This window comes from Oxyura jamaicensis, chromosome 12 (genome assembly GCF_011077185.1).
Source record: "Oxyura jamaicensis isolate SHBP4307 breed ruddy duck chromosome 12, BPBGC_Ojam_1.0, whole genome shotgun sequence".
Classification (NCBI taxonomy): Eukaryota; Metazoa; Chordata; class Aves; order Anseriformes; family Anatidae; genus Oxyura; species Oxyura jamaicensis.
The window spans coordinates 20,576,060-20,590,612 of NC_048904.1; the positions used below are offsets into that span (position 1 = coordinate 20,576,060).

Here is a 14,553-nt window from a genome sequence, read left to right on the forward strand (position 1 = left end):
AACATTTCAACAGCTATCACTGGAACGAAAAATGCCCTCTCTGTCCAAATGGACATAGCTCTAGAAGACTAATGGTGGGAATCGTAGGTGGACCTACAAAAGTTGTTCTGCCCTCTGAAGAAATCTTCCTGACTTGCCTCTATTGCAGTCATTCTTTCTATCTGCTTTGTCAAAAAGCAATTTTAGCTGTAGGCTTCATTGCTGTTTTGTGCTTGCTGTCTTTGGAAATAATAGAGGAATTATGGAAATTTCAGTTAGGAAATAGTCATTTAGAACATTATCTATTTGGTTCAGTTTCTTCTAGAACACACTTAAAGAACATATAGAAATCATTTTTCAGTCTTAAAGCTCAAATTGTCTTGTTAGCGTGCCACTTTTGAGTGAAGAAATGGATTGACATTGATTTTTCTTTTTTTCCCCTTTTACACCAGTATCCAAGTTTTTTGTGTCAGTTTGATTCGACAGAAACTGAGATCTGCCTTTATTATTTTTAGACTACTGACAGTTCAGTGTCTGTGACACACAGGGAAGGTTCCACATGCTCCTGACAGAGATTACCCTGCTTTATGTTTTCTCTTCCTTACATTTCTCATGAATGCCATGCCACGTTGACTCCACAGTGAATGAATGCTGGTTAAGATGTATGGTAACTGAACTGACTTTGATTTCTGGAGTTTAGGCAACACGTCCATGACTTTCTGCCAGCTGACACCTGAAAATCATTCTGAAAATCTCTGCCAGAACAACTGCTCCTGTGTGCGCTCGGGCCCACTGGAAAGCACCACCCCAGAGCTGCTAGCTTCTAGTGCCCAGGAACTATGTCTTTGTGACAACAAAAAAAGTGAAGAAAAGATCGCCAAGATCTCAAAATAGGTGTGTGTTTCTTAGACACAGCAACTGTGTCCCAAATGTGTGTAGGGGGCCCAATCTGAGCCGAAGTGGCCTGAAGCTACACGTCCCTTTGTCCTGTGAGCGTGAGCAGCCCGAGGCTTGGTGTGCCCCGTGCCCCACGGTGGGGCCAGGCTTTGCTCAGGGTGGCTACGTGCCCTCCTGCCCGCAGTCACCCTTGGTTCGGGTCTGCCTTCCTCTGCTGCCTTAAAATCATGGCGCTTTCCTTCTGAACTTGGCCTCTGAGCTCTTGAGCTTGTTGCCACATGTTTAGAAAGGAGCAGACTTACACACACTGAACACCCACTCCTCCCTCTCCTATCGCTGCAGTGACTTTATTCTGTAAAGCGCATGATGCACTAGGATTAACCTTACTGTCCGTAGTACTCCTCTTGTCACTGTTATTAAGGCTCTGGTATCTATATCGCATATATTGAGTTTGCCATCGTATGTCCTTCTTTTTAATATGCGTTGGGTATATCCCAAATTTCCCTCAGTGAATTTAGAAGTACAGGACCAGTCCAAGCCCAATTCAGAGCGCTTTCCTGTGCGTGAAGAACTCCTCTAGTAATTACCCATGTAATGTATATATTGGCAAGTCAAGGGTCACACACGCTCATTAAATGTGCATCCCGGGATGTGTGTGCAAGAGGGGAGGGGTGTTCTGAGCTGGGCCTGTCAGGTGTAACCCTGCTGCTCTCGGATGCTCCTGCTGGAGGAGTCACTTGTGTCGCATCACATCCCTGGGATACACGGGATAGTAAATCCTCTGGCTATTGTCAGTACATCAGCCTGGGTGTCTATGAAAAAAAGAAGGCAAAAATAAAGTCTAGCTAATAACTTTACTGAGGATCCAGCAGTGAATAATTTGCAGATTAATGAGTGAAGACAGTCCATGCAAGTAGCAGTAAAGGAGTGCAATGCCTTGTTAAATGTCCCACTTTTCATTCCCTGGCTGTTTTTCCTATAGAAGCATCCTCTAGTCTCCCTGCCTCACTGATTCACTGTCTATTTGCAAATCACATTTGAAAACATATTTCTTCTTCACTGATTATAGGTTCTAATTTCTTTTTTTTTTCCTCTGCCATTATTTTAACTTTATAGCTATGTCGTGCAATTCTGTAAATGATGTGGGAAATATTTCTTTGTGAATTACACCTTGTGGAATAAAGGTATGTTGGACTGAACTGCAAAGTCTGGGTACAGAATCCATCAAGGAGGTCAGATGCTGGGCAAGAGCAACTGTGTTAAGCTGTTCATCTGTGGAAAACAGGCTCGAACCCAGCCGCTGCTTGGCTGTAGCTGAAGTGTGGTGTGTTATTCTGGCTGTCATGCCATGCCAGTGAAGATTTTGCTTTCAGAACGCAAACAAGAGTGTGTTGCTGCCGGGTCTCTGAACTGGGACTGGTGGTATGAAGTGATTGACAAAGGTGGGAGCAACTCTTGAGTAGCATAGGCTACAGTAGAGAGAGATTTCAGATATTACTTATTGTATGTTGTAAATGAATTCTCAGTTAAGCTTATTTGTAGGTCTTTTCCAGTGCATAACTGGTAAATATTTCAGAAGTCAGGCTCCACTGGTACGCGGTACTCACAGAAAGCTGCGTGTTGCAGGGCACACACAAGAGGCTGCAGTTAACGCCAACTCACACGGCGTTGTAGTTTCTTCCTGTTAGGTGATTTATTGGTCTGGGTCCATGTGTTACAAATACAAATCTGTTTTGCTTTTCTGGGGGTGCTAATTAATTTGGCAAGTTTTAGTTTATGTGCATCTGTTTAACTAAATTGCAAGGGTTGATTATATGTTCTATCTGATTGTTGATGTCTGTGATTAGATGTGCTCACTTTGATACCTTTTTTTTACCAGAAATTATTTTTTTAATAAAAACTCTAGCCTGTCTGTCCACCTTATATACTTTCTGTGTACGGATATTTGCATACATGCATTTAGTTAGGTATAGGCTCTTCAACTACACTTTTTATAATTTTTCTTTGCTTTACAGAAACACTTGCTATCATTCTATTTGAACAGGCAAAAGGAGATTCTTCTACTTGTAAGAAGATACTGATGAGGGCTTCAGGGTGTTGATAACAAAAATAATTAATAAAAAAGGGGCAGGGGCTATCCCTGTCACTGCACAGTCACTGGCTTTCCCAGCTTTCCGCAATTTGCAGCTGTGGGATTTCCCAGTCCTCCAACCTTCCCTTTGATGCTCTAATTATCTACTGAACTGGCAGGTTTTATTTCCCCACGTCATTCACCTTGATCTTGACCCAGAAAGACAATTATTTAAATTTCAAGGACCCATTAATCTTTGACATCCTCACAGAACAGAGCAAATCAGCTGCTTTTATAATGCAGACATCTGTCTTGTTGGAAATGGTCTGAGATCAAAAGGTTAGAGGTGAATGAGGAGCCAGTAACGATTTATGGAGCTATGTCTGCCATTGAGATCTCTTCACCAGGGGCTGATCCCTTGTGAAACACATCTGGAGTTTCATCTGTGTTGGGGTTTTCTTCGCAGTCTTTATTATAAACTATCTTAGATATAAGTCCAAACCAGCCTTGGGGGCCCAAATAATTTTACATCTGGAATTTGTGCTAATCCAGGTCACAAAACACTGCATGTACAAGGATATTTTTCCTTGTCTAGTGGCCCAGCTCTGTTACTCTGATTATAGAGATGAATTACAGAGAAAAATTTTCAGTGTGTTTTTCTTTGATGGATGAGTGCACTTTCTCTTCTTTTTCCCCTTTATAGACCAGACTGAAGGATGTATTTGATCACCAAGAGTTAATTATTAAAGAGGGAAAGGAACATTCATTTCAAAAGCAGATGGTTTTCAACATTCACGGTAAACTGGCAGCAAGGCAGTTTTCCTCCAGCTCTGTGGTCCTTTGTCAATATGCAGCTAAGTATCAAATGAAAATAAATAATGGAAAGAACTTTGCATTAATTTTTTCCCCCTCCCTGAGAGAATAATACGGCCTTGTCTTATTGGTCACCAAAGGAAAGAAGACAAAGAGGTTAAAGTTTTGGGATTCATTTCTGGATCTGTATGGTTTACAGATTTACATGCCATGTAGCATCCACTCATCAACTTACAGCTGTTTCTGTAAGGAATAATGCTAACTACTGTACTAAAAAGCAAAACATTCGTGTGGTGGTGGGTGGGGTGGGGGGGAATAGCCAAGTGTTTAATAAGTGTGCTGTAAGGGCTTAGGTTGATATACTTTGGGCATTGGGTAAAACCAAATTCATTGCACTCCATGTGAGCTTTGAGTCTTTCAGAGCTTTCACTTAAAAATTCATTAAGAAAAACCTTCCTAGGCAGAGCTCTGACCAGCTGGCATGTTGGCTACCAACCCTTTCAGAAATAGGATTTAAGGGCTTTCATATGTTTGCAAACCAGCCACTCCTGATATGTGTGAACTGTCCTTCTCTCCTCCTTCCATCCTTGTGTAAAATCCTTAGGCATTCTGTGTTACTGTTTTGTTAATATAAAAGGTTGTGTTTACCTCTGGATTTTAACCTGTCCAAATCTTTATGAAGTTCCCTGCATTTATAGAGCTGGTTGGCTGTGCAATCTCTTCAGCCTTTGGCTTAGAAAAAAACTTGAAATTTCTGTCTAATAAAGCAAAACGTCACAGCTGGTATCAATCACCTCAGACTCGGTTCTCTCTGTTTTCCATGCCCGTGGTGCCTCTCTGCTGCATCTCGGAACCGCTGCTGGCCTCCGGTCAGAGCTGTGCCTGCCCTCTCCCAGCCTCGTGTGCTCACCTGCTGGCTCCCATCCGCGTTTCCTGGCTCCTGCGTGCGGCCAGTTCACCTCCACATACACCAAACGGGATGGAGGGTGGTTTTGGGGCTCGGGTGCAGTTCTTCCTAATTGGTTGAGCATCTGCTTTTGTTGAAACCCGTCCAAATCTTTCTGCAGATACAATAGAGAGAAAAGTCCAATCTGGGCTGAATGCCAGCTAGGCACTGTGCTTAAGTAATAAGTACAATTATCTTGCTAATAAACACCAGCTTTGAATTAAGCTTATGTTTATAGATACATAGGATGCTTAAATGTTAAGTGGAATGAATTAAAATCCAAAAAGAAGTTCTATCACAGGCAAAGATGCAATAATAAATGCATGTGCTTTCAGTGTTGTGTGCATTTTTTTAGAATTCAGTGTTTACTTTAATTCACCGAGGAAAAATAGCGTTAAAGCTGGGGCAATTTTGCACAAACAAATATTTTTCAGTTAAAATAATGTCTGTTGAACCAAAACATAAGATACAGAGAGGAATATTATTAGTACAGAAGTTTTCTGTATATCAGCTCTATGTCTGTCCAAAAAAAAAAAAGATTTACCCCATCACCATGTGCACTGCTAGAGTGCTTTGTTCACACACTTGTTTGCTGCGTTCTTTGATTCAGGTTGTGTCTACAGGTTAAAATTCTGTGTTCTATTCTTTGCAGTCAACCTTTCCTACTATCTAGGTACGTTTCTCAAATTCTGGTTGTTCTAATGGCTGTTTTCTTAGTCACCTTTACTTAGTCACCTTTACTCTTTCAACAGAGATACAAGGACTTAAGAGTCTTGCTAGCACACTGAACACAGAGGATTGTTATTACTCACTTTTAAGTAGTCTTAATCTTGTCCTTCCATCTGTCGCTATAGGTTGCATCAGTCCTCTGAGCATCGCTGAACATTTCAAGATGAGTTGTTTGTGAAGCATGATCCCAGCAGATCCTCCACAAGAACAAAAAGGTATTATTCATATTTAACAACATGAAGACAGAGTTAATGTTTAGTTTAGATGCCTAAATAGGCTACAAGCTTACTGCCAGCTGCTTTCTTTAAAAACATTTTACTGTGTTTTCTCTGTCCTATGCTAGTGGCATGCAGGTCTCAAAGGGGGGTAAGTTTTATTTATTTTTTTCCTCGTCTCTCAGATCAGGGAGGTTTTGTTCCATTTCTGTCAAAGGCTCTGGCAGGTGTTCTTCCTGCAATCCTTCATAAATAGTTTTAAACATCTGTGTGGCATTCACCTGCCTTGTATTTTCGTTTTAAGTTTTAGTCTTAATTGGGATCCATGTAGACATTTATTTAGTTTTATTGAGCAGTGGCAGAGCAGAGTATTCCCTCCCACGGAGTAGGCTCGGGAGAGGACCTGAGGGCAGGTAGTTCTGTGGAGACCCATGCCAATCACAAGCAATTTCCCCTTAAATATTTTATTTTAGAGGTGTGGGTAGAGATGCATGGAATCATTGCCATCTGTGTGCTTCTCCTCTGATGCTAATCAAGCTCTTCTGCCAGGTAGCTCTTCCCCATGGGCCTCTCTTGCAGGGATTTTTTTAGTTCAAAGGCTCTGCAGAAATCCAAGGTATCTCAGCTACCCCGTCCTGTCAGCTTGCTGCTGTCACTGCAGCCAAGTTTTGTGCAGTGTAGATCTCCATCCTGGTGGGATCCCAGGGAATGCTCCCCTTTTCTTCTCTGCTTCCTGCCATTGCTTTGAATTCTGGTTTCTTCCTTCTGCTTGTTTCACCTGCCCTTTAGTCAGATGGCCTCGTTCAAACTTAGAAATGCAGCTGCGGATTTCTCTTTGAAAGCACAGTGAGAATAAAAAATATGATAATGTGCAAAAATGCAAATTGGAATTGATCATTTTTACTGTACAGCCTAGAAAAGTGCTAGCAAGGACAACGTAATTAGACAACACAGCGTTAACAGAGGATGGAGCAGTGCAACAGAAGACTGAAGGAGGAAGACAGAAACGCTGCAAAAATGAGAAAAAGAAATACAGATTCAGCTTCATGCCTGCCCTTGGTACAGAGGGGATAAGAGATGGTGAGGAGTGGCTGCAGCTGAGCAGGACACGACGTGTGTGCAGGGAGTGCAGGACCAGCAGCTTTCAACCACCTGTCCCCGCGTCCTGGGGCGATGGCAGAGGTGTGCTCGCTCCTCCTTTCTTTGACCAGTGCTTTTAGCGGCGTGGTTTGCACTCATCCGCAGAAAACAGTTGAACTCCCTTCTATGAGTTACGTTTTTATGCCAAGAATTGGGAAAGTCTGCCCGCGATTATCAGTATGGTTGGTTCCTTCTAATCAATCACCCTTGGTTGATTAGAATCTAATATTTCCTACCGATGTCTGTGGAAGGAGGCTTAATTTGGGGTGATTTATTCCATTCACTAAAAGTTTTACAAGTAGCTTTAAGGATCAAGCAGCTTTAAAAATCATGTTATCTGATAGCTATTGTTTTATTGTGTTAAAACTAGAACATAAAATTATTTAATTACCATATTCTGTATGTTCAGCACCTCAGGATACTTTTCCTTCCCAGAACACACATCAGCACATTCCTAGGCCAATTATAAAATATCACCATCAAATGTGAGTATCCTTGAGTGGAGGTGAGTATTTTGAACAGGTATTTACTGAAGAAGAAGAAGTAGAATTTGCTTTATCACTTTCTTTGAGTTTGCCTTCTTCAAAGCCAACTAATTTATCAGGATGAATATTTGTAGACACAGCAGACAATGGAGAATATTTATGGAAAGTGAATTTTAAACTCAAGCATGAATATTAATGCTGGAAGGCTGAATCTGAGTTATTTATTTATTTTTATTTATTAATTATTTATTTTAATTGAGGAGGATACCACAAGCATTGCACTGCAACTTAAACATCCGTATGTGCAGCAAAACTGAACCTCACAGTGAAATGGGATGGTGACTGCTAGCATTTAACTGCTCATAAACCACAGCTGACATTTTATGTGATAAGTAATTATATACAGATACTGTCAAGTAAATCCTATATTTAATAAATTCATACGAGCCAGGGAATTTGAGGAAAGAAAACGATTGCTCATATGCTAGTGAATGGTAATCAAATTTATTATTTTTTATTATTTCACTCAAGTAATAAGCAGTAGTTATTTTACTCTCAGATTCCATGGCTATCCATATTTATCCCAACTATCTGTGCTAATTAAAATAATTACTTTGATCCAGTACAAACAAATAAGTGCTCATTTGGTAGCTTCTTTTAAACTGTACAAAGAAAAAAGCTGCTGAAATGTGGTAGGTGTGCTTAGAACAGAAAAGGCGCAAAATCTCCTCTTGGTCCTTCACAGGGTGGCTTAGAGGGGGAAAGCTGATGTGTGGAGTAAAGAATGGGAAAATGGATTGGTAACAACTCGGGCAGCTACTACTTTCTTTATGTGAGTTTTTATTTCCCTCCCTTCTGGTTGGTTGTGGCTTTTGGTTTTCTTTTAAGAGCTGCCAGAAAAGATGCCTTTGGGAGTTGGATAGTTTGACATTTCAGGGGTGATAAAAGGGATGCACTTGGTCAGAAAAATTCTAATGCCTTTCTCCATCCAACCTGGCCCCCTGCCACTTACGAACAATTTAGCTCATAGGAAGAGATTTTTCTTTTCTCTTCTTTTTTTTTTTCCCCCCTGACAGCTCTGAGGATTTTGTCTGCCTGATTTTTGACAAAGTCAGGATCAATGTTCCACCAGACTTGCTTATGTCTTAAAGCCTTCTCATGGGACTTCTATCGCATCTATCAAGGTGGATGAATTCTTTTTATAGATAAGCAACCAAAACTTTGGACAGAATTTTTTCCTATAGCAGAAAAAATAAAATAAAATAAAAAACATCAGTCTTCCATTCCACCAGGAACAGCTAGAATCCAAAAGCGTGCCATAGATTATCCAATATTTTCATCATCTCCTGGTGAATAGAAAGTCCTTTATAATTTTTTGACCTCTGCAGAAGTAAGGATATTGCTCTTTTAAATTAGTTTTTCCTTCTGTATTCTGCTGTAATGCATTGAGATTGTTAGTACTGTGACCTGTACTGTAGTTCATCCTTCTTTTCGCTGATGCGTTAGTCACGCCTCATCATATCATCCCGTCTTTTAGAGTGGTTTTTATTTAGAATTGTGGTGCTACTTAATTTTAAGGGATTTCTTTATTTTAAGCCACAGAACAGAGAACCGGTCGGAAGGGAGCTGTGGAGGACTCAGGATCAGACCTGACCCTGGCCCAGAGCAGGACTGGGTGAGCTCGGGACAGGCTTCTCAGGGCCCGACAGTTCAGGTTTGGAACATCTCCAGGACCCCATGGCCTCTGTGGGCAGCCTGCTTGTGCTTGGTTTTCTCCACTGAAAAATCTTGCCAGGTGTCAAATGCCCCTCTCAGAACATCCTGGTTTTCTGTTCAGTGCAAAGGTAGGGGCGGCAGCTCCTGACACCCAGTCTTTGAACCTCACGAATGCAATTAAAAAGCACGTATTTTCAGTCTTCCCATTTCCTCCAGGCATTATGAGTTTGAAAGACAACCTTTTGCAGAATTTATGATCTCTATTTGTAATTCAGAGCTATTCATTCAATTATATGTGCCTGGCTTTGTAGGAGTGCCAGGAGCTTAAAGACATCTGTTTCTTAGGCTTGCTACCACTGCCTTCCCCCAGGATGCTTTACCTGGTAATAGGATTTTATTCTATTTCTCTCCTGTAGTCCTCTAGTTAAAGTACACAGGGACATCAGCCATGCAAAATGCATGTCACACCTCCCTAAATTGGTATAAATTCTTATTCTACAGGAATGCCAAAAGGCTGGGAAAGGATGTGTGAGTTCTCTTGCACTGAGGACTATGTACATGCGGTCCAGATTGGCTTACATGAGAATTTAAGACAAGATGCAAAGAAGCTTAATGGAAGGACTGGAGAAGCAACGTAAACACCGCTGGCCATAAACTCTCACTGAATTGCAGTGCACTTATTATATCGACATATTGTTACTGCTCCATTATTTGTATGCTTTATATATGTGGATAAATATTTATGAATAGTTCTCATTTTCAGTTTCATTCTAGGAACTGTTACGACTGAATAAGCACCTCTGCGTATGTCGTCTTCAGAAGGGCTGTCACCAGCAGACTGCAGCAGCTCTCCGGGCTGGTCCAGGATCTCATTGTAATTCCCTGCTCATAGCACTTGAAGGATCAATATCATTGTTGTTAATGGTCATTGCATGCATGATTCAAGATGAAAACAGCTGCCAAATGTTGAATCACACTCAGACAAACCATCTCGGTGCTGTGCTGTGGCAGCACGTTCCCAGCTAAGCGTGAGTACGTGGCCCTGCCGTCCGAATTACGGGGACACGCGCCACAGTGACGTGACAAGCTGCTTCCACAAACTGTTTTCAGATTGCAGCTTTATTTCTGGCTATGGGAAACAGTACAGCCAAGGGTCAGGGGAATAAGTATTATCCTTTCATGCAACTTTGTGTTTCTTGCTTTGAATATCTTAGGGATACGCAAAAACATTCAGGTGCCCAGGAATACCAGTGAATATGTCTTGGGATTTAGGTATGCAGCCCTGTATTTATACTTTGCATATTTTGAAATGCATACTGCTATTCCACAAGCTGGCTCTTGAACATTGTATTGCAATTTAAAATATGTGGTCTGACTTTAATAGATATAAAGAGTTTGTGTAAAGATATATGTATATTTTTTTTCTTAAAAATACATTTGCCTTTATTCTATACAGTTGACAATCTTGGTTCACCAGAGTACCTAAAAGAAAACCATAATAATCAGCTGTGTAAGAGTGATTTTATAGTACAAATTGGCTTGCTGGGACTGAGGGAGTATTTTGATTGTTATTTTCTCAGTGGAATAGATTGATGTGACATCTGAAATGACAGTCAGGAATAGATTCTGAACTGCCACCTTCATCTCTTAATTAGTACAAGTAATTCTTTTGAACAAAATATGGTTATCATCGAGTTCATTTTGTCCCAGTGAGATTAAAGAGTGCTTGAATTTCACTTTTTTTTTGTCCCAGGGGTGGGATAATCCCTGTAATTACATCATATTTTCCACTGTTATTCATGCATCATCTCTAGTGATACTGGGATCTTCTGCAGATCACTTTGAATATATTAGACAAGCCTTGCCAATACACTTCTCGTTCAGCAGCTGAAGATTGCTCTAATGGAAGTTGCTACTTTGAGTGATATAAAGTTCCCCTCATTGCTTGTTAAGTATATGAAAATGCTGTTAAATGCTGTTTTTCAACCTCTCTATATTCAACATATCATAAATACTGGGATTTCCGTGTGTATGAAGTTGTAGCTAATTGTTACTCCCATTCATGAATTTAGTGGTGGATGTTAGGAAGTTGCACAGCTAAAAAAAAACCACTTCACATAGATGTATTCAGCTGGGCCAAAGCTGTCCTGGAGACAGGACAATCTGGAGTTCTGCATACCTTGGGATATATCACAAATTTATTTCTATTTTATAAAATCTGTAAGTCAGCAGTAAACACACAATTGCAGTTGTTGGCCACTCTTCCCTTTGTCTCAGAAGCTTGTGAAACACACGAGTCCAAAGGTCTCCAGCTTCATTTCAGCTGTGCGTTAGTGACGGTTGTTCTGTAACATGCAGTGATGATTCCTGGCTTATGAAACGTGGCTGTTTTCCTTACCTCCTCCTAATGTCTCCAGGCACTAATTCATCTCAGCTCCCAGGCTTGCTGTGTGCTCTGGTGTCTTCAGCATTCTTCTGATGTCTTGGTGGTGGTCAGGGAAATTGTAACACGTGGACCTGTTGGGCACTGACCTTCAGTGGCAGGTGACACATCTTCATCTGCTGCCGTTCCAGTGGATTTGGCACTATTTCAGCTTGCACCAAGATGAATATTCAGCCTGAAATTTTGTAATTCATCCAGTGTTTGCATTTTGCCGGTGGGTTCAGCAGTGAATGTTGCTTCTCTGAGCACATCAGAGGAAGACAAGAAGGGAATAAATGGACTTTAATTATTTCAGGAATACCGGGGAAAGGCTGATGCAAACAAGAGCTCAAGCTCTGTTTCAAGTATGGCATGTAGACTTTCACTTTTTTTTTTAGAGAGAAAACAGAAAAATGTCATTTATATTAAGAATTTGTACAAGAATTCCCTACTGAAATCAATGTGTTCTTTCACAAATGGTATCACAGTGGCTGAGGTAAATTCCTCATGATTGACTGAAAGTATTAAAGCCATCCTATGCTGGTGAAATGTCATCAGGCTAAAAAAGATCAAATATCTCCATTTCAGAAATGAAAACAATGGCAGAGAGAGGCTGAACAGCTTTGAAAGGTTTGAAGACGCATTTTGCATTGAAAGTGATGGAACAGGGAATAGCTCTGATTTTTTTTTTCCAAGTTCCACTTTCAACCTGCCAGATAATAGGTCTCCTCAGGCCCCTCGTTTGTTGGCATTCGTTTTTTTATACATTTGTAAACAGAAAACTTCTCAACTGTTTGTCATTACAGGTTATCCAAAGCCGAGTGAGGAGTGCTGCAGGAAGCAGCCAGAGGTAGGTGGAACAGAGCTGGAGGCATGGAAAGCAGCGTGGGGTGGCCTTGTCCAAGGGCTCAGCACTCGGTCTGGTTGCATCATGACAGTTGTACACATAGTGTCAATGCACATAGTATATAGGATTTTATTTATTTATTTATTTATTTTTAACAGGACACATTGGGAGATTAAAGCCTGTGAATCTCCTTTAGCCACTCTGGGGATCATAGCTTTCAGAGGACTTCTATAATTTCTCTAAACCTGTGATCAAATGCCAAATAAATGAGCTAGGAAGCTGTCAGAAAACCCTGCAATGACCGTTTAGGAAGGCAGGTTTTCAGGGCAGCATCAAAAAGCTTTGTGATATATCCTGTCACTGCTGGAAGGGAGATGCCACGGCACGCTGGGCTCCTCAAAACCCACTGAAAGTCAACTCCTGAGACTGCAGCAATTAAAGTGACTGACGTACTGGGACTCAGCTATCCCCTGCTCAGCGCTAACCGTGCTGGGGAAAATGCCTGCTGAGTCTTGCAAATGCCTTCCTGCGTGGCAGGATCAAGCAGGCAGAGAAACGCGCTGTACCAGGGCTGCGGGAGGGCAGCGGCAGCTCTGTGCCCCCTGCCACCTTGCTGGGAGGGGCTGGCTGCTTTTGGCTGCTGCAAGAACATCGTGGGGGGACCGGCCTGACCGTCACCCGACTGGATAAATTACCACTTTATGCCCCGTTGTCTGCTGAGCTTATCTGTGTCTTTTGGTAGTGCACACACTGCTTCGGGGGATAGTTGTCACAGGCAGAGGGGGGATGGGAGGATAAGCTTAGAAAAAGGCTTGGTCTGTGCTGGCAAATTAGTGAGTCTTTGGGCTAGGAGTTTGACAGTAAATATGCTGCCTTCAAATGTGGTCTATAAGTAAACTGAACCCATTGAAATAAATGGGCTGTAGGTCTGTTGATGTAATGTGCAATTGAGGATCCCCCACAGCCCTTTTGCCGGGACAGCTTTCACACTGTTCATTCTTCTTCAGCAGTTTCTGCTTTAATCGCCCCTCCTTGAGCTGCTGTGGATCCAATCCGGTTGTCACACGTCCCATTAGCATTAATTGGGTCTTGGGCCAGAAACGAGCTTCATCCTTAGACTGCAGTCCTTTTGTGTTGGCTCAATTTACAAATTAAGCACTGCCGCAGAGAACCTTAGTGCATGTTTCAGCTGCGTGCGGGGGGCATTGGGATGAGGGAAGGGGCTTTGGGTGTGCAGTGGTTTTTCTGCTGGAGCAGCCCCAGAAGTCTTGCACCCAAGGTACAAGTGAAATTATCTGCAAGGGTTTTTTCTAATGTGCATTCAGGAGAAAATTAACCCATCTAAGATGGGGTGGCTGCCAGTCCTCAGCTGCCGGAAGGGTTTCTGGGCCGGGAATGTGGGATTCAAAGAGCCAACACATCCAACGCATTGTACTTCTCCCTCTAATATGAAAGGAAGATCCAGATGTCACAGGTTATTATAATTAAGAAAATGTTAAGATAACCAGTTACTCCTCCTGGAATTAGACTTGCTGCTTTTAAAATTTCATTAAATGAGAATCTAAGTCACAGAGAATATGTACGTAATCACAACTGCGTAGTTCAAAGAGCTCTGTCAAAAATGGGATGCCCAAAAATATGACCTACCTTTCCTTCCGTTTCAGATTTCCAGGGAGTTATTAAAAATTAAAGGTGCCTTTAAGGAGCTTCCCAGAAAACTCTTTAAATGTAGGACATAGTGTACCAGCAGGTTACATTCTGAAACAACTTTTATGCAATATATTGTGCTACAAAGCAATTTTGTTCGAAGTATTTAAAGTATTTCAATTAAGAAAAATAATGATCAAGGACAAACAACGTTTAATAGGAAGAGATTAAATTATTTCTATGGTTACTGTGCTGGAGCTGCAGCTAGAACTAAAGTTTAAAGATCCATGTTAATTTTGTTAAAAAATTGATGCTAATGACGAATTTTTCATATACCAAAAAAATCCTTTTTAAGGACAGGATACAGAAGAGGGCTCAAGCTAAGAAGGAGCTTTATCTGTTTGAAATTATTTGTGTGTTTCGCTGCTTTGACACCAAACTTGGTGATGGTTTTGACTGTTCCATATTCAGATCTTAAAATGTTTTGGTTCAAACTGCACAGGGTCCTGCAACCACTGACAATATACTGTTACTTCTTTTCTTTCCTTCTTTTAATATTTTTTTTCATTGAAGGTAAGGACTGCACAAGAAAATGGAGATAAAACCAAGTATATTACTTTACCATCCTACCAGACTTTTACATTAG

General features: G+C 41.3%; 1 long non-coding RNA gene across 1 annotated transcript in view; it reads left to right on the forward strand.

Moving 5' to 3' along the window:
• Nucleotides 1-11,482, forward strand: part of LOC118173491 — a 45,306-nt gene extending 33,824 nt beyond the window's left edge. Inside the window, exons 3-7 of the long non-coding RNA XR_004754232.1 lie at nt 3,651-3,744; nt 4,635-4,746; nt 5,561-5,650; nt 6,614-6,763; nt 9,493-11,482. This is a non-coding gene — a long non-coding RNA (uncharacterized LOC118173491). The remainder of the gene's footprint in view (nt 1-3,650; nt 3,745-4,634; nt 4,747-5,560; nt 5,651-6,613; nt 6,764-9,492) is intronic.
• Nucleotides 11,483-14,553: the final 3,071 nt, after the last annotated feature.